This window comes from Sceloporus occidentalis, unplaced genomic scaffold, assembly GCF_023333645.1.
Source record: "Sceloporus occidentalis isolate IW3139 unplaced genomic scaffold, rSceOcc1.0.p SCAF_109, whole genome shotgun sequence".
In the NCBI taxonomy this organism is placed as follows: Eukaryota; Metazoa; Chordata; class Lepidosauria; order Squamata; family Phrynosomatidae; genus Sceloporus; species Sceloporus occidentalis.
The window spans coordinates 2,743,538-2,764,413 of NW_028317089.1; the positions used below are offsets into that span (position 1 = coordinate 2,743,538).

Genomic DNA, 20,876 nt, shown 5'->3' on the forward strand with positions numbered 1-20,876 from the left:
GAAAACTCGTCGTTTGTTCCTAACGCCGTAATATAGTCTCCCCTGTTTCCCTTTTAATCGGCAGGTTTAAAAAAACCTTTTCAGTTCAGGGCTTCCGCCTTAACCCCTTCACGACTTACATGTACGGGCTCACAAGACATTGTGATAGGTTTAAGGACAACGGGGTTAATGATCTGATTTCTGTTTCTTTGGTTTAAGCCAGTTAGTTTACTACCGACATAAAGGAACTGTCCCGCTTTTAAAGTCTTATTTATTATCCATACTGCATGCAGACCGAGAACTTAATCCCTATGGACTCCAGTTTAGCCTCAGCAGTCCTTCCACTATGGACTTGCGCAATAAAAAAAATAATCTTGGGTTTCCCTTTAAATGTCATCATATGGGTAGGAGAGATTTGGGACACATTGATCATCCCGAGGTGGTCTTCCCATGAAATCTGAGCAACGGCATTGAACTCCCTTTTGGTTTTAGTAAGGACGGTGGCGTATAATGCGCATGTTCATATAACCATACAGTTGATCCTTTTTGCACGAGCAAAAGACCGGCAGCCGTAAATGCGCGTACCCTTATTTCTATAGCATGTTGGGTCGGCTCCGTACGGCGTGACGTTAATTGTTTGTGTTACACGTGATCATCGCGTGTTTTTTCCTCTGCAGAGATATAAAGCCTGATAACGTCCTCCTAGACATGAACGGACACATCCGCCTAGCAGACTTTGGCTCGTGTCTAAAGATGAACGATGATGGAACTGTAAGTACTGACTCTATGTAAATGCTTCGCACTTTGTGCAGTTTAGGTATTTATAGTAGGATTACTCGGAAGACGATGCTTTTCGATTTCTTTGGACGTAGTATAAATACACCAGTTTCTATAAACTGACGTTCGCAAGTTTGTGGTCACTCGGCTGTTTTCATGGAAAACAAGGACATTTGTGGCTGGAACATCATTACAAAAGGGTTTTCTGACGATCAATTAGCTTTTTACAATTAAACTTGGATCAGCGAACACAACGTGCCATTGGAACACAGGAGTGATGGGAGTGATAACGGGCCCTTGGAACACGGGAGTGATGGGAGTGATAACGGGCCCTTGGAACACGGGAGTGATGGTTGTGAGAACGGGCCCTTGGAACACGGGAGTGATGGGAGTGATAACGGGCCCTTGGAACATGGGAGTGATGGGAGTGATAATGGGCCCTTGGAACACGGGAGTGATGGGAGTGATAAAAGGCTCTTGGAACATGGGAGTGATAAAGGGCCCTTGGAACACAGGAGTGATGGGAGTGATAAAGGCCCATTGGAACACAGGAGTGATGGGAGTGATAAAGGGCCATTGGAACACGGGAGTGATGGGAGTGATAACGGGCCCTTGGAACATGGGAGTGATAACGGGCCATTGGAACACGGGAGTGATGGGAGTGATAAAGGGCCCTTGGAACACGGGAGTGATGGGAGTGATAAAGGGCCCTTGGAACACGGGAGTGATGGGAGTGATAACGGGCCCTTGGAACACGGGAGTGATGGGAGTGATAACGGGCCCTTGGAACACGGGAGTGATGGGAGTGATAACGGGCCCTTGGAACACGGGAGTGATGGGAGTGATAACGGGCCCTTGGAACACGGGAGTGATAACGGGCCCTTGGAACACGGGAGTGATGGGAGTGATAACAGGCCCTTGGAACATGGGAGTGATAAAGGGCCATTGGAACACAGGAGTGATGGGAGTGATAAAGGGCCTCTGTACGCCTATGAAGAAATTCCATAAAAAATCAGCCGTCTATAGCTACAATAGTCATTTCCAACATTAACCCCGTCTGCGCTGGATTTCTGATCCATTTCATGTTTTCATGGTCACAATTTGCTTTTCTTTCAAAAACAAGGACATTTCAAACTGACCCCAAATTTTTGAACAGTAGTGTATATACATTTTACTGAAGAATGTTTGCTGTTATGAGCTTTGTGAAGGAAGGATGTGCTAATGACCGGACTTCTGAAGTTTTTTATTATTTTTTTTTGTTTTATGATCATAGGTTTTATCATTTCGCTGATAAGGTACATTAATATTCAACGATTACATTTCCTTCCAGGTACAATCATCGGTCGCGGTTGGGACACCTGACTATATCTCCCCCGAGATCCTGCAAGCCATGGAGGATGGAATGGGCAAATACGGCCCCGAGTGCGATTGGTGGTCCCTGGGGGTCTGCATGTATGAAATGTTATATGGAGAAACCCCGTTCTACGCAGAGTCTCTCGTGGAGACCTACGGAAAGATCATGAATCATGAAGTATGTCGGACGGTTTTGGCTGCTTTGATAAACCATATCCATTAGGCAACTAATTGGCAGAGCATCTTTCTGCGCATGACCACAAGTGGATTTTGAAGTGTTTTTGAGCCTGTGCTTGTAGACCTAGACGCTTAAAATCCAAGGGTCCTCTGTAGCAGGGTTTGAGATATAGGATTTAACCCATTCCACTCTAACAAATAGGTTTAAGGTAGACTTACGAATTTGCATTCATACAGAATTCAATTTTAATGAAATTACCTATTTTCATTAATTTGCACTAACGTCTGAAAACGTCGGGGGACCCCCATGAATCAAAGGGCTCCGAACTTCCGTTTCTCTCATGCTTCTCTGCCGCTATGGCAACAAAACCTTTTAACCTACCAGCCCTATAAAAGGCCATAATTAATTTGGTCTGGAGAATATGTGCACGGCGGCCCGAGGTTAACATGAATAAAGACGGCTTTTGGCATTTAAAGATAATAAGGCTAGAAGCTGCAAAACTAAATTTAGTTCTGGGACAGAGCGTAACCGTTCTATAAAAACAAACACTTTTTGCCTTATTCAATAAATGGAATGTGTTAAAAAAAATAAACAATTTTCCTTATTGCTGTAGAATAACACCTTAATGCGTTTTTATGAGGTTAAAATAACATTGAGGTCAGTGACGTCTTTAACTCCCATGATAATAGCTGAACATGGCGTGGTTTGCTCTTCTAATGATAGGCGTCAATGCTGCGTCCATCCATTTTTCAACAAAAGTACACAAAATTTGTGTATATGTGTGTGTGTGTGTGCATATATATATGTATGTATATATATATATATATATATATAATAATTTTTTTTATTTTTTTTTTTATTTTACTTTTTTTTTTATATATCTGGAGCCAGCAGTGTTTTTATAAAACGATTATTAAATTATATTAGAGTCTGAATTAAATAACAGGAAATAACAACATTTAATGATTTCTACGTGTCCTTAGTGCCAGGAGTGTTGCGCAATGGCTTTTAATATAATTTTAGATTTTGCACAATATTGTCAGAATTTATTTACGTTTTTTGTTTCTTTCCCCCCAGAATTTTTTTGTTCTGAGCCTTACTATTTGTGTTTATAGAAAGAATGAAACTAGGATAAGTTTTTATTTAACTAGCATATAATGTTTTGTGTTTCATTTAGGAAAGATTTCAGTTCCCCTCTCATCTTGGGGACATTTCCGAATACGCCAAGGATCTCATCCAGCGGCTGATCTGTAGCCGCGAGCGCAGACTTGGGCAGAACGGGATAGGCGATTTTAAAACGCACCCGTTTTTTCGAGGGAATCGATTGGGAAAACATCAGGAACATGGAGGCTCCGTACATTCCCGATGTCAGCAGTCCGTCCGACACGTCAAATTTTGATGTCGACGATGACGTTCTTAGGAATCCTGTAAGACTTTGACTTTTTGTTTGTGTTTATAATCATTGTGTGGATCCTTTAGAATCTTGTTTGTTTTCACGTTCTGTTTTTTTGCTCAGGAAATGGTGCCCCACAGTACTCACAGCGGCTTTTCAGGATTCCACTTACCTTTTGTAGGATTCACCTACACCACCGACAGGTAAGCCTGGCCTTCTTGACAGCGGCTTACACACAGTTTGTGGGAAGTGTGATGACGTGGATGTTTTTTTTGATAGAATAAAGCCTAAATCACCCATATTTGTTTTTTTGAATAATATATCCCAGTTCTGATATGCAGCACAGATTAGGGACTCTATTGTTAAAGGACTTGAGTCTTTAGGAGTCATTGCAGTTGTGCTCTCAACTCCCTCTCCTCACGCCTGCTGCACAAGGAACTTGGCCAGCCGTGTATAATGTATAGTTAAATCAATGGGATTTCTCCAGTCTCCTAGTAAATTATACATCACACAGGGCCAGCTCAGTCCCTTACACGGAAGACACTTGCCAGCATTGGCCCTGACTGTCCTACAAACTCCTGCCCAAGGAGCTGGCATTGCCCCGGCAGCATCCCTGGCTACGCCGTGGTTTATTTTCCATTCTTGAAAGGTGACATGGGTCACCACCACCTTTGCAGGATCCTTTGTTGCTATTAATTTAGAAGATCTGTGTCCTGCCTTCTAGGAAGTAAGCTGTCATCTCCCTTCTTTAGAAAGATCTAATGCATGCGCTTCCGTGGAAACATTTTTACAAGCTAAACTCTTGTAGATGTGATCATTTCGCTGCTTGCGCGTACACGTAACTTTTTAACGGCTTCTCTGGAATCATTTATGACTTCTTTTAAAGTGAATGGGTGCAGGGCATGGACTGGTGGACACCGCAATAGGGTTTTCAGGCATATGTCTGTACCGTGTAACATTAAAGTGTTAATAGAATGTAGGATTTAAAAATGAGTTGTCTAAAATGCTTCCTTCTGTAAGAAGATGAACCCCTTGATAACCCCGGAAAGACTTAGAATCTTGGATCGGATGCATAAATAACTAATCTGCAACTGTGAGCAAAACCGTATTGTGCTGATTATAGGCTGCTCCCCTATAGTTTGGTGCTACTTTAGAGAGAATTTGGTTAAGAAAAAAATACACAGTAGAAGGATAAAACAGTATTTTCTCACTCTTAATCATGGTCCCACGCTTACTCTCTTTCAAGGCCTCCTTACCGTCTTCCAGCTCCCGCGTCTCTGTCTCCTTCTCCAGCAGCACTGCTTCTTCTTCTCTTGCCTTCTTATTCTGGCTTCATTCGCTTCTCCCTGGTATCCGCCTCCTGGAGTGCTTCCGCGAGAGGGCGGAGCCTCCGGGCACCCCCCCCCCCGAATAGAGAAACAGGGGAGGGGCTGCCAATGTGGGGCATGGCGCGGCCCTGCCCATTTTCAAGAGAACGCCAAGAAGCCAGAATATTGCAGACAGAATCGCGGAGAAAGAGAAGCGTTTCTGCACATCTCTTAACCTCAATTATAGGCCCCACCCCTGATATTTAAATATTTAAATTAGGGTGAAAGTGCGGTCTATAATCGGGACAATACAGCATACATATTTTTCTAATGGTGGAACCCTTTATTTTTTTTTTTTCTCCAGCTGTTTTTCGGACCGAGGCTCTTTGAGAGATTTCATTCATTCTAACGCTGTGACCAAAGACGAGGACGTGCAGCGAGGGGTGGAGAACAGCCTGCAGATCGATGCCTATGAGCGAAGGATTCGGCGCCTTGAGCAGGAGAAACTGGAACTCAACCGAAAGCTTCAAGGTTAGCGGAGCTGCGATCTTCACAACGGCGTGAATAAAAACACAGGCTGCGGTCTGATTACATTTTTTATTTCCACAGAATCCACACAAGCGGTTCAGTCTCTTCAAGGTTCGTCTCGATCAACCGGGACCCTAAACAGGGAGAAGGAGATCAGAAAGCTGAATGAGGAAATTGAACGTTTAAAAAACAAGTTATCAGGTATGTTCTTTTTTTGGCTGAAATATCACCGATTTGTTCTAAACACTGGTTTCCCCCAGTTGTGGGCTAAGTTTTTGTAGTGTTCCAGAACGAAATGCATTGGTAAGCGGGTTAACTTTTTTCTCTTTCTTTCCGCTTGTATGCTTCTAAATGGAAATTTGTTTTGAAACGTTGAAGCATTTAATGTGTTACTGGACGTTTTTCTTGGATATTCACATTTTGATTACATCTTATTTTAGATTCAAGCCGGCTGGAGAGGCAGCTCGAGGATGCGGTTGCTCTCCGACAACAGCTTGATGATTCTACAATCAAAATGAAAGGACTCGAGAAGCAGCTTAGAACCTTAAAGCAAGAAAGGGATGACCTTCATAAGGTATGTCACCCAGACAGGATTTATGCCAAACACGTAAGGTGTCGATCGGAGATTATGAAGGGACATCCGTTCTACTAAGTAACGTTCTTAAGTCATGATAATGACCAGTATTGTAGTAGCGGGAGTTGTAGTCGCCGAAGCTCCTAGTGATGTAAGCAGACCTGCTGATGACATCACTTTGTGCTTCAGATCATGTATACAGTTCCCAGGATGAACTTCAAATAAAGAAATTGATTCTGTGTTTAATTATTCACACGATTGGACTATTCTGCATTCTATTGCAAACATTGACAGCATGTAACTGGTTAATCAGACTCGCTTGTAAGGGGCAACGAGCCATCAGAAACTGGTTTATTCTTGCAGAGGTCCATCATTTGGACCCTAGCAGGCATTTCCACTTTCTCAATACCTCCAGAGCCGGCCAGCAAACCGATTTCTGCTTTGTTCTGGATAATCGGCCGTTTATCATAGGCTGACTTCTGCGTATGTTGGCCGCACCTCGTGGTTATACGGGGTTGTCTCTACTCTCGGTACATTGTGTCCAGTTATTTCCTTGTATTATCTCAGCGTTGCGCAGAATAGCGAGTGTTTCATATCTCCTTTGGCCTCGTTACAAAACCTTTAACCCACATACCTGCCGAGGTTTTAAATATAGCGCGTGTTTAGCTGTTTATGCCTTTTTTTTTTTGGGTGACTAGTGCATTATAGCATTACCCCCTTTTTTATAAACCCACTCGAGAGAAGCGTGACATTGGGGGCAGATCTCCTAAACCAGATTAGACCTGAAAATACTGTGTTTGAAGAGAGAAAGTAAAGAGGGTTGGGGGAAGTGGAGTTAAAATGTAAAATGCCTGTAATGCAGTACTTTTGTGTCTCGTCCAAATGGGCTAACCAGTACACAAGTGCATAAAGACCCTGTAACATGTAAAATAAATACTTGTGGACATGATTTGTCTTCCTTCTGTTAAAGCAACTGGCCGACGCTCAGGAGAGATTGAAGTCGCAGACCAAGGAGCTGAAGGACGCCCACCAGCAGAGAAAGCTCGCCCTGCAGGAGTTTTCCGAGCTCAACGAAAGGATGGCCGAGCTCCGCTCCCAAAAACAGAAGCTGTCCCGCCAGCTACGGGACAAAGAGGAAGAACTGGAAGTAGTCACACAGAAAATCGACTCCATGCGCCAGGACATTCGGAAATCCGAGAAAGCCAGAAAGGAGGTGAGATCGCGGAATAGCTACGTTTCCGTGTGCGATATTAACAGATTTTGGTGCAGAAACTGACTTCTTTTTTTCTGTGATACTCTGAGGGATGCAAAATAACCCCCCCCCCCCAATTTTTTTGGGTGCATAATTTTAATCTTATATGTATTGTCTCACAACAGTTGGAAACTCAGCTTGAAGATGCCGCTGCCGAGGCTTCGAAGGAACGGAAGCTGCGTGAACATAGTGAAAACTTCTCCAAGCAGTTGGAAAGAGAACTGGAAGCTCTCAAGGTTAGAATGCCGAGCTCCTTTTTACTGCGTGACACCGACTGCCTTCTCTGCGAGATCAAATGAATCGCGAAAGCAGATCCAGGTTTCTGAATTTGCAAAGAGCAGCCCTTGATCCGTTTCTCTCGGGTTAAGGCTTTGGAAGATGATCATCTGTTTGAGGAACTTTTCTTGTTCCCAGACAGCCCACCTGCCTTATCCACCATCTACAGAAGCCCGTGAAAGATGAATATCTATAGGTCATAGGATGTGTACGTAGGGCAGATGTTCCAGGACACTGTTGCACAGTCTTAGATGCCCCCTCTTTTGTCCCCCAACCCCATAGGTAAAGCAAGGAGGACGTACCCCCGGGGTCACGTTGGAGCACCAGCAGGAACTGTCTAAGATGAAGTCCGAGCTAGAGAAAAAAATCTTGTACTTCGAAGAGGAGCTGTTGAGGAGGGATACATCTCACTCCTTAGAGATCAAAAACCTAAAAAAGGGAATCCATGACTCTGAGGGCCAACAGCTCGCCCTGCAGAAAGAGATTCTCATACTGAAAGATAAACTGGAGAAGACGAGGAGAGAAAGGTGAGTTGCGTTCGACCTCCTACAGGATCCTTCGCCCTCCTAAAGGATCCTTCGCCCTGTCTACGGACGATTACCGAGTCTGTCTTTCCTTCTGTCCCAGGCAAAGTGAGCTGGAGGAAGCCGTGGGAACGGTAAAAGAAAAATATGAGCGAGAGAGGGGCATTATTTTCGAAGAGAATAAGAAACTTTCTACAGAATCGGAAAAGGTATGGTTATTGTTCCAGAACGTTGGTCCCTTGGTATTGGAAAAAGTCCAAATTTATTTAGATAGGACCTGTTTTAATGCTATTGTCAAAAAAAACCTGATGGCTGGAATGTCACAGGTAATGGACACGATGGTTGGGACAGAAGCCACCTGTGCTAAAGAATTACTATACTGAAATCTGTAGGTTTAGTGGCATGTAACAATTAGACATCTGTCGTAGAAAAAACTTTATATAAAGACATCTGTGAGTCTTATGTTTACTGTGATCATTTGACTGATATTTGCATAAATTAAAAATACACATTTTTGTTTTCTCCCAAGCTCTCTTCTTTCGTGGATAAATTGCGCTCGCAAAACAGACAGTTGGAAGACGAGCTGCAAGATCTGACGGCCAAAAAGGAATCCGTCGCGCACTGGGAAGCCCAGATCGCTGAAATCATTCAGTGGTACGTCTCGCGTTCTGGAGCTTCCGTTTATAAGCGGATACCCGTCCTCGCCTGTAAATTCTGGCGTGGCCGGTCGGAGTCAAGTTGATTACGATTGACGTTGTATAATGTTTGTTTTTAAACGTCTTTGATTATTATGAGGATGGAAATGCCCGACGTTGCTGGCGACTTATGCCTCGGCAAAAAGTGTCATGTTACCAGCAGGTGTTCAGTGCTGACCAATCTCCATCTGACTCTTTATATTCTATTTTTTTTGTATAACAGGGCTATTGCTTGTTCTGAATTATACACAATTCAATAAATAAAATTATTATAGGAGTGTACCATACTTGATAACATTCATTGTCCTCTTCCATCTTAATCAATATATATTATATATATGTATATATTATATAATTTTTTATATATATTATATATAATTTTTTTGTTTTCAGGGTAAGCGATGAGAAAGATGCCCGGGGTTATCTCCAAGCACTAGCTTCTAAAATGACAGAGGAACTTGAGTCACTGAGGAGCTTCAGTCTGGGACCGCGGACTCTGGTGAGTTAAGAGTCGTGATGTAACGTTTAAAGCTTTCTTTTTAACTCCTTGTGTTGTGCTCTCCATGGGGGGGGGGGGGGGGGAAGAACCTGTTTGGTGTCTGTCGTCATTATATGCATATATGATTTCGGAAACCTGTAGGCAAACTCCTTACAAATAGCCCTTAGTAGACAGATCACTTAATTATTATCTAAATACAGATACGACATATAAATATATTTAAATTAACCTGTTTGGGCACAATAATATATATATATAAAAACAAAGTTCTATTTTATTATGAACTTGGAGCAGATTTGAAAGTTTTTTTGTTTTTTTGTTTTTCCGTTGGGATTTTACCATTTTGTTTCTAGTAACGGATTTTATGTTCTGATTACTTTAGCATGACCTCTCATACCAACAAGGCTTGGCCCCTTACAATTCTGATAGGCTGGTGAGTTATTCGCGTGATCGCCACTGATCAAGGCAAACGGTAAATCACACCGTGGCAATCCAACACGACGGTGATTTGCTTTGGTGATTTCGGTGGTGGGAATCAAAGTTTTACCCTCCGCCCTCCCGCAATCCTTGGGGGATTGGGGGGGGGGGGGAATGCTTTACTCTTGACTTCTGCTCTGTTCTATGACTTAAAAAGGAATAAGAAAACCTGTGCGCGCGTCTGTATATTAAAGGCTTATTCCTTTTACGATGTACCTGCTGCAGGATCCGCTCTGGAAGGTGCGTCGCAGCCAGAAGCTCGACATGTCTGCTCGTCTGGAGCTGCAGTCCGCACTCGACGCGGAGATTCGAGCCAAGCAAGTGGTCCAAGAAGAGTTGAGGAAGGCAAAGGATGCAAATATCTCTTTTGAAAGGTCTGATTTTTATTTTGTATTTTATTACGCCGTACGATACTTTGTGTATATCGTATGAAACGGTAACAGACGTGACCAACTTTTTAAGAGTAAAACCCAACCATCTCATCTCGATGCCTTAATGCTTTATTTCAACATTCCACATTCCTTTGACTCGACCGGTAAACGCTTTCGTCGTTGAGATAAAACAGATGCTTTATGTTGAGGCTTGCGTGTTGCTCGGAGCTACGTGTAACGGTGATCTGTGCGTTCTAGGCTCTCAACATTTCATACAATGGCACCGACCTGCAGTTCCTGAAAAGATACTGCTTTCTTCTTGGCCATGACATTGGGCTAGTTGAAACATACGCCAATACTACCTAGCGGTAGTCTTGCTTTTTATTTACACGTCACGATGTGTATAGAGGTAGATATTTAGACATGAAACATGCTTTGCACGTCTATGTATTTGTATACACTTACTATGTTTACATTCTTTGGGTGAAAGCTGCCATTTTTTTATTTTTTTTTTTGTCAGCTAGGTATTTGCAAGTAATCTCTGTTAGATTTCCATCAATGCCTCCACCCGTAATCGCTTGAATGTTATAACGCCATCCCCTTTCCTCTACAGCAAACTGAAAGACGCCGAATCGAAAAACGTAGAGCTCTTGGAGGAAATGGAGAGCTTGAAAAAGAAGTTGGAAGAAAAGCTAAGAGAAGATAGCGGTGAGCGAAGCTAGCGCTTTCCGTGGATTCAGGCGCTACTGTGTAATCTGGCAGAACCTGATTTCTTTACTTTTGGCTTCGTTTTCTTTCAGGACTGAAACTTCCCGACTTCCAAGAGTCCATATTTGAGTATTTTAACACTTCTCCTCTGCCACATGAACTTTCACTTAGGGTGAGTATACCTTGGTATATTTGCTTACCAAATTATTTGGTATATACGACGATCTTGTTGACCCTGTGGCTGAGGATGATGGAAGTAGTGGTTAATAAAGAGGCGCTGTTAATGTACGAATTTGACGGTCCCAAACCAGAGTATGAGAAATGTAGTTTATCCACATCACGGGCATGTTTATTAGGCCTAAGGCATGCACACAGATACAGGGGCACACGGACATAAGCCCGCAGGCTGGGATGGATCTACCCCTGTGTGCATCTCAATTTCAGTTGTCGTTGGCTTGGTTACACCCTTGTCTTCTGCTGGTTGATGTGAACAGCTTCATTGGCGAGCGGTCCACCGTTTAAAATAAATGGTTAAAAATAGATGCCAGATCAGTTAATCATTTATCAGCGTGCATCGCTTACATTGCTTACATTGTTAATCCTATGATTGCTAGAGCAGCCTTTCTCTATTAGCAGTTGAAAGGGGGTGCAGTACAAAGACGATCTATGTACCCATCACCCGACTGACGTTCATGTATATGTACATTTTAAGTGATTTTTTTGTGTCCCTCGTGTGTCCCACCAAAGGAGCCAATGTCTTCTCCGTCTAGAGCCTCACTGCTAGCCTTTTGGGAAGATGTAAGTCCTGTTATAAACAGCTTTTTTTGTGTTAAAGCCATGACTGATGTCAAACCAGCACCCAGTAACCTAGGACAACCTTTAATACCCAGTAACACTGTCCTGTGTTCACCAACATATAAACCATAATAGACTAATATGAAGAAAACAGTGTTAATAAGGAAATCAAAACCATTATAAATGTGTTTTCTTTTTTGCTTATTCGTCATCCACTCACATTTAGTGCCATACGTCGACTATATGTGGAATTCTTCTTAACCTAGTCATTGTTCTACCTAATTCTGAATGGAACATATTTTCAGATTCTGATCTAGGAATTTTCTCCTGCAACGTATTGCAAACCACTCAACGATTTCTGCAACAATGGACTTCCTGAGATGTACTACTATCTGTGACCCAGTTAATGTTATTTAAGAAACTAGACATATATTTGGCACGGTGGGCTCTTTATTTCCAAAACAAATGCTTCTGTTTTTCTTCTTAAAGCAAATCTGTTGCAAAAAAAAATAAAAATAAATATATATATATATATTACACACAGTCTTGTGAAAAAGAAAGTAATACCCGCTTTGTGTTCTATGATTTTACGTATCCGGACATAACAATCACCTGTTCCTTAGCAGGTCTAAAAATTGGTAAATAAAGCAACACATGACATATTACACGAGTCATGATTGATTTTTACAAAAATAAAGCCAAAATGTAGAAGCTGTGTTTAAATAACTAAGTACACCTTATGATTCAGTAGCTTGTAGAACCACCTTTAGCATCAAAAACTTGAAGTTAACATTTTCTGTATGACTTTGTCAGTCTTTCACAGTATTGTGGAGGAATTTTGGCCCGCTCTTCTTCACAATGTTGCTTCATTTCATTTGCGCATGCACAGCTGTCTTAAGGTCACACCAATAGGGTTGACTGGGCCATGGCAACCTTGATTCTTCTTTTTCAGCCGTTCTGTTGTAAGTTTGCTAGTGTGCTGTTGCCTGTTGCATGACCCAATTTTGGCCAAGTTTTAGCTGTCTGACAGCCTCACATTTCACTCGTTAATACTTTGGTATACATAGGATTTCATGGTAGACTCAATGACTGCAAGGTTCCCAGGTCCTGTAGCTACAAATAAGGCCCACATTATCACCCCTCCAACACCGTGCTTGACAGTTGGTATGATGTTTGTGCTAATATGCTTTTTTTCCCCCCACACGGCTTCTCCATTTTGGCTTTATTTTTGTTGAATAAATCATGACATGGTGTAATATGTCACGTGTTCACCTGAGGTTGTATTTACCTAATTTTTAGACCTGCTAAGGAGCAGAAGGTTGTTGTGTTCTGCAAAACAATAGAATTCAAAGAGGGTCGACTCTCTTCTTCGCACAACTATATATGACCCAAATGGTCCCTAAGGGTCCCTAATGAAAACCCATTTTGCAAAGCTCCACCATACACTGTAACCCTCACCGAAATGTGTTTGGAGGTAATGGTGACGCAGGGTAAATGGTAAAACGGCCCCCTGCTTACTGTGCTCCAGCCTGCCACCTGCTGGCTCAGTATTACACTGCAGCTACAGCCTTTTCCAGCATCTGCACTAACTTCACTAATTGCCATATGTACATACATCCATGTAAACAGTATTTCACGTGTAAACTTGTCTACAAGGAAAGTGGAACCTGAGCCAGAGGTCAATATTTTAATAGATGTTGAAACTCTCCTTGTACCTGTTAACTGTAGCCTTATTACTATTTGTAACGCTATTTTGTCCTGGTTTGTAAGAACTTATTTTGCCATTTTTTTGCTGACCTGTAAATCTGGATTCTAAATACACACCATTTAGTGTATTGTGTAATTCATGCCTTGAACTTTTTTATTTATTTTTTACAGACCAGCACTATTATTGAACAAGATCTCCCCTCGTTCAAACCTGATGTCTCCCCTTCTCTGTCTGTCCCTTCAGCCCACGAGCAACCACAAGAGGCAAGTGAATTTCAACTTAACTTAACTATATGAGCGTTTGTTGATGTAGTCCAGGGTTCAGCAGAAGCTTTGCTTCTCGTAGATTCTGGGAGTTTTCTACTCTTTCCTTTGACTCGTCAAAAACCGTTGCCCTCGCACCCAAACTCCAATCCCCCGGCAGTTCAGGTCTTTGATCGGGATGCTTAGACAAGAGGCAGTTATCTTCTATCATCAGATGGAGTCTGTGCTTGTCTAGTAGACCAACGTCGGTGTGGACTTGCTATAACATTGCTTGGCAGCTGATAATTTAAATTGAGAATTGGTGCGTAAATGTAATTTTATCCTATATTGAGCTTTTTTTCCCCAAGAGCTGATGTTTGGCTCCTAGTAATGACATTGGGGGGAAAAGTCCACAAGAGTGAAAATGTGTGTGTATTTATGAGACAGAACCTGAAGTCCGATAAGAGCTATTCAGGCCATCTAGTGTGCGCGATTTTATAAACGAATTTAATTTGGGATTGTCGAAAAGCTGATTCTTTCACCGGGATGCAGCTCCTTGAGATCTGTGTGGTTTCTCGGGGGAACACAATAACGGCTCTTTGCGTGTATAGCGAAACCTCCGTGGGAGATCACTAAGCTGGGTCCTGTGCACTTAAGGGTTAATCAAGCAGTATACCTGCACCAAACTTACTCTAAGTCTGCTTGCTTTGATTTAGGAGCCCACTCGACCGTCGGTCCGAGCACCAGCTGCTCCTTCACCCACTTTTACTCCAATCTCCATCTCTATTCCTAAGGTAAGAGCTCTTTTGATTCTTAAACTTGATGATCTGCCTATAATATGTCTACAGCTAACGGACATCACCCCTGTTTGTACAGATTCCCCAATGATCTACTTAATAGTAAAGCTGTCTGGGGGGGGGGGGGGGTCGGCCACACACTGTGATTGGCTATCCCAGCAAGCCCCTCGGTAACATTCTTTGGCGTTAACGGTTTCGATAAGTTACAGATGAAGGATTTCGCCCAGATTCTGATCTAGTTTTGGTTCTGCCAGCGCTGCGGGGACATCTTGTTTATGAGACTGTCTGTCTGTAATGCTATAGAAGCCTTTGATTTTGATGTTGGGGGGAGTGTTTTATTACTTATTGTATAATTTTGCTGTATTTTAGCCTAAAGCTCACCAGCTTGCAATAAAGACCTTTGCGAGCCCCACTCAGTGTACCCATTGCACATCACTCATGGTTGGATTAGTCCGACAAGGCTATGCGTGTGAAGGTAAGCACCCCGAGAAAATGAACTGGTTATGATCTGTTAACCGTGTAGAACATAAGAGGATTCAGTACCTTTGTATTAATTTAATTAACCAAAAGCTCTGTTTTTAGATTTATTTGTTTTTGCAGTTTTTTTTCCCTTTTTCATTTAGTATACTCGCTCTATCATGCTTTCTTTTGTTCTTCTTCCAGTGTGTCCTTTTGCTTGTCATGTTTCCTGTAAAGACAGTTCCCCTCAGGTATGTCCTATTCCCCCCGAGCAAGCCAAAAGACCACTTGGCGTGGATGTACAGAGAGGAATAGGGACTGCGTACAAGGGCTACGTGAGGGTGAGTATCTCTTGTGAACTCTTTGCTGAGTGGCTGGTGGAGAGTTCGCCCCAGTGTTGTAGAGTTAGTTAACCACTTAGTGATTTTAGAGCACCTGAATGCTTTAAAATGTATGTATGTATGTATGTGTGTGTGTGTGTGTGTATGTATGTATGTATGTATGTATGTCTGCACCAATTATCAATCATATCAGATAAAATTATAATTTGATAAACCTTGCCTTTGATCCTTGATACACTTCTAAAATACGGATTTCATTCTTTAATCCCATAAACTTCTGGTGTGTTCTTTAAAATTGATCTTAAGACTGTTTTCATGCCCCACTTTAAGGATTAAATACGTTAATCTTTTTGACAGATACCGAAACCAACGGGAGTCAAAAAGGGCTGGCAAAGAGCGTACGCCGTGGTCTGCGACTGTAAGCTTTTTCTGTACGACGTCCCGGAAGGAAAGTCTACCCAGCCTGGGGTGATTGCCAGCCAAGTGGTAGATCTCAGGTGTGTATACGATCAGGGATCCGAGTATTTGATCCACTGAGAAATATCGCATGGCTACGGAGCAATTCTTTAAAGCCCAGTACTCTGCTGTTGTCTTCAAAATGACTCTGGATTTTAAATCTAATACAAGAATACTTGAACCCAGCAACTGTCTGCTAATCCCCCATACCCCCCACGGCTAATATTGACCTCTGTACCGTATCTTAATTGACGTGTTTGCTCTTAAGGGTTCATTTACAAGGCAAAAACAATATGAAGAGTACCCAACCCAATACATATCGCCATTGTTTTCCAGAATATAATGTTCTACATTTTTGTCCGTAAGTACTAATGGCCACGGCCAGACTTTTTACGCAAGAATTGCTCTCATCCTTTCTTCTGTCCGATCAATCAGAGATGAAGACTTTTCCGTGAGTTCCGTCTTGGCATCCGATGTGATCCACGCCACCCGCAAGGACATTCCATGCATATTTCGGGTAAGCTTTCTACTTGTTTTCGGACATGGCCGGAACATTGTCTGTATTAAAGAAATAAAAACACAGAATAAGCCAGAGGCCACTGATATCCCTGTAACGATTCATGCTTTGTCTGTGCAGGTGACGGCCTCTCTTCTAGGCGCACCTTCCAAGGCCACGACGTCGCTCCTTATCCTAACGGAGAGCGAGGCCGAGAAGAGGAAATGGGTCGGGATTCTGGAAGGCCTGCAGTCCATCTTACAGAAGAACAATCTCAGAAACACGATGGTGCATTGTCCGCAGGAGGCGTACGACAGCACTTTGCCCCTTATTAAAGCAGTTGTTGCAGCTGCTGTCGTAGGTATGGACCTCATCATGTCGGTGGGATCAGGCCGCTCCTGTTTGATGTACCGCTTTTTCTGTCTATCCATGTTGTAGCCATGTGTCTTTCCTGTCTTCGTCATGGCGGAACTCTCAACAGCATTAATTCCGGCCGGTACGATGTTCCGCGGCGGCTTTTAATGGCACCGTGTTACTGGGACAGCTGATTGAATGTGCCCTCTGTGTTTCCATGTCTGATGGCTGCCACTCAACTACATTAAATACTATGGGAGGGAGTGGGGGCTGTGGCTGATAGACCCCTAAACAATCAACGTCATTTCCCTTTTTAAGGAAGCGATCCCACTAATAACATGAGGATCATACATCCTAAGTGATGCTTCGGGGCCATGTAATTAGTAAATTAAATTTAAAAAAATATATATTTTTCAGTGTGCTCCATAATGAATGTCTGTATAATTATTTAAAATATTAATTAAACTACTTGCTTGCTGATTTCTGTTGAAATAGTTAACCTTTTAATTTTTTTGGGTGGCTCTGTATTGGTGGTGCTTTCGTCGGCTGAGGATTTCATGATTTGTTATCCTTTGTATCATAGATCGAGACCGAATTGCCGTGGGCACAGAAGAAGGACTCTACGTAATAGAGGTTACAAGAGACGGTATGTACACAGCTTGCCTTTAAACGAAAGACGTGGGAACAGAAAAATAGTCAAATTAGATTCTGGTGCAAACAATTATTACACCTACACAGGACCGGCAATGGTCTTTTTTTTTTGGTCAGGGCTAATACAGCAAGGGAGTTTAAACATACACGGGATAGGCATAGGGCTCCTGAATCTAAGACGAGACCAACGACCGAGTAACGTTATTGCGTCACTAATACCGGGCAGACTCAATGTGGCCGAGTGGCTGTGTTTCTATAATCTTCGCGGTGATATTAACCGGATAACAATGACCCGTTCTGTGCTTGCAGTGATAGTCCGTGCCGCCGACTGTAAGAAGGTGTACCAGATCGAATTGGTCCCGAAAGAGAAGATCGTTGTTCTTGTGTGCGGCCGCAACCACCACGTTCACCTGTTTCCTTGGTCCGCGCTGGACGGCTCGGAAGGCAGCTTTGACATAAAGCTTCCGGAATCCAAGGGCTGCCAGTTCATCGCCACCGGAACGCTAAAGAAAACGTCCACGTCTTGCTTGTTTGTGGCCGTCAAGCGGCAGATTCTTTGTTACGAAATCCACAGAACTAAACCATACCACAAGAAGTTTAACGAGGTCTCGGCTCCCGGAAATGTTCAGTGGATGGCGGTATTTAAAGACCGGCTTTGCGTTGGCTACCAGTCCGGCTTCTCGCTATTAAACGTCCACGGAGAAGGGCAACCTGTGAACCTTGTGAATCCTAGCGATCCCTCCCTTGGGTTCCTGTCCCAGCAGTCCTTCGATGCCCTGTGCGCCGTAGAGATCAGTAACGACGAATGCTTGCTGTGCTTCAGTCAGATGGGAGTTTATGTGGATTCGCAGGGCAGGCGGACGCGCTTGCAGGAGCTGATGTGGCCGGCCACCCCTATTGCTTGCAGTACGTATCTCATGTGACTGCTGTGCCGATGACTTGGGTCCGGTTCATTCATGTGTAATGAATTTTATAATTGGGTTCTGGGTTTGTTTAAGAACATTTTAGGTGTTGAGCTTCACCTGTTTCGAGGAGTATTGTAATCCCTCATTTACATAGTTGACCCATGTATCAACCAGGCATGTGCACATGCAGACACGCGCATGCATTTATTCTGTTAACCCTTTGATCGTCGGGAAGTAGAGCAGGTCCATGATCAGCGAGCCTGTGTTGCTTAACAAGCTTAAGGTCTAGGATAACTTTTCTCAGAAACCTCCTGGGTTTTTAATGATTATGACGATGTCTTCTCTTGTCTTTTGCAGGCTGCAGCTCCTCTTATGTCACCGTATACAGCGAGTACGGCATTGACGTGTTTGATGTGGCCTCTATGGAATGGGTTCAGACGATCGGATTGCGACGGGTAAGATGAAACACAAATTAAATCTCCCATTCTTTCCATTATTTGTTGTCCTTTGATGTGACCTCCTAACTTTTTTTAAATTCTTTTTATAATACAGATCAAGCCGTTAAATGTGGAAGGTACTCTGAACCTGCTGAATTCCGAGCCCCCGCGTCTCCTGTATTTGAGGAGCACATATTCAGGTTCAGTATCACAGAAACACACTTACAAAGTCAACCAGTAACCAGAAATTTCCCCCAAAAAGGATATGGATAATGATTTTAATTATTTTATTTATATGTTGTTCTAGTAAGATCATCCACAAATGATTTCATCCCTATAAATAACATTCACTTTTAATTCTGACCATCTTATTAATGAACCAGGTCTATAAAGACTATGGAGTCGGTGGCTTCTTTTGCACAGTAGTCTTTTTCGTATGTACACGTGAAATAACGTTGTCGCGTTTAATGAGTGTATTAAGATTTTGTTCCTCTGTAGTACAGCCGAAAGCTAGAACGCTTTATCCGGCTATACTGATTACCGTATTGGCTCGGATATAGGCCGCACTTTTCCCCCCCACTTTAAGTCTTTAAAGTGGGGGTGCGGCCTATATTCGGGGTCTAGCGCCCGACGCCCGGGACATGCAGTCCCGGGCGCCGGGCAGGCAGCGGGATTAGGATACAGATCCCCCGCAGCGGTGCAGGGGACCTGCATCCTACTCCCCGATACGCTCAGACAGCCTCCCCTGCCAGCACTTCCCACGGGGGGGGGGGGGGGTGCCGGCACGGGAGGTTGTCTAAGCGCATCGTGCGTTTGTCTAACCGCACGATGCGTTTTACCTCTGGCCCCCCGCCTGACTTATCGGAGCAGACTCCCGGCTGTCTTGCGAGGCCGGCGGGGGACATCTACGCAATACGCGTATACAACTTCCGGTGCCGGATGTATTGCGTAGATGTCCCCCGCCGGCCTCGCAAGACAGCCGGGAGTCAGCTCCGGTAAGTCGGGGGGCAGAGGAGGACAGTGGCAGCATATCTCGGGCAGGGAGGAGGACAGTGGCAGCATATCTCGGGCAGGGAGGAGGACAGTGGCAGCATATCTCGGGGGGGAGGAGGACAGTGGCAGCATATCTCGGGGGGGGGGGAGGACAGTGGCAGCATATCTCGGGGGGGAGGAGGACAGTGGCAGCATATCTCGGGGGGGAGGAGGACAGTGGCAGCATATCTCGGGGGGGAGGAGGACAGTGGCAGCATATCTCGGGGGGGGAGGACAGTGGCAGCATATCTCGGGGAGGAGGACAGTGGCAGCATATCTCGGGGGGGGCAGAGTGGCAGCATGTTTTTTTGGTGCTTTTTTAAAGAAAAAAACTTTTTCTTTAAAAAAGCACCAAACTTTTAGGGTGCGGCCTATATACGGGGGCGGCCTATATCCGAGCCAATACGGTACTTTTCATTTCTTTATTTTCAGAGGGCCCCTTCCTTAGCGTCCCAGAAACATCTGATAACAGCAAAAAGCAGATGGTGAGAACGAGGAGCAAGAGGAGATTCGTATTCAAGGTGCCTGAAGAGGAGAGGCTGCAGCAAAGAAGGTAAAAAAAAAAACAGAGGGTTAATCGATAGGCATGAAATGTGTTCTCTCGATGGTAGGGGATATGGGGTGCTTACTGCTGGTTTAAGAAAGCATGCTTCTGTTGCAGGGAAATGTTGAGAGATCCGGAATTAAGATCTAGAATGATATCGAATCCCACCAACTTCAACCACGTTGCCCACATGGGACCAGGGGATGGGATGCAAGCACTCATGGATCTTCCTTTGGTAAACTGCTTTTGTGTTTTTTTTTTTTGTTCTATCCGGATGAACGTTTGCTGCTGAACTTTAATTCTTTCTGTTCTGCTGTGTTCGCAGTTACTTGGAAATTGGTCACTGTCCTTCTTCATTTTCTTGTTTCCCCATAAAATAACATCCTCCCGAAACTCTGCTCTGATATCACCTCCGGCAAACTTTGAACACGTCTATCACATGAGCTCTGTTTCTGCAAACCTCTTCCTTCAGCACGAGCAAGAATTCTCTCTGTCCTCTTCCTCCTCCTGTCCCTCCTCTTCCTCTTTAGCAAGGGTAGGACCAGCCGCTCGAAACGGTGCTTTGAAGCGTGTGCTGTGGTTTGGTGCACAAACACAACAACTAATTCTTTTTTATTTTTTTATTATATATATATATATATATATTTTTTATTTTGTTGTTGTCGCTTTTTTACATTTATTTAAAGCATACTCATTAACGCACATTTATGGAATTGGATGGTGTGGCACACCATGGGAGTAATACACAGACGTTTAAAAATCAGTTTG

General features: G+C 43.5%; 1 pseudogene; it reads left to right on the plus strand.

Annotated features, from left to right (window-relative positions):
* Positions 1-20,876, plus strand: part of LOC149283204 (serine/threonine-protein kinase MRCK beta-like) — a 36,076-nt pseudogene that overhangs the window by 13,415 nt on the left and 1,785 nt on the right.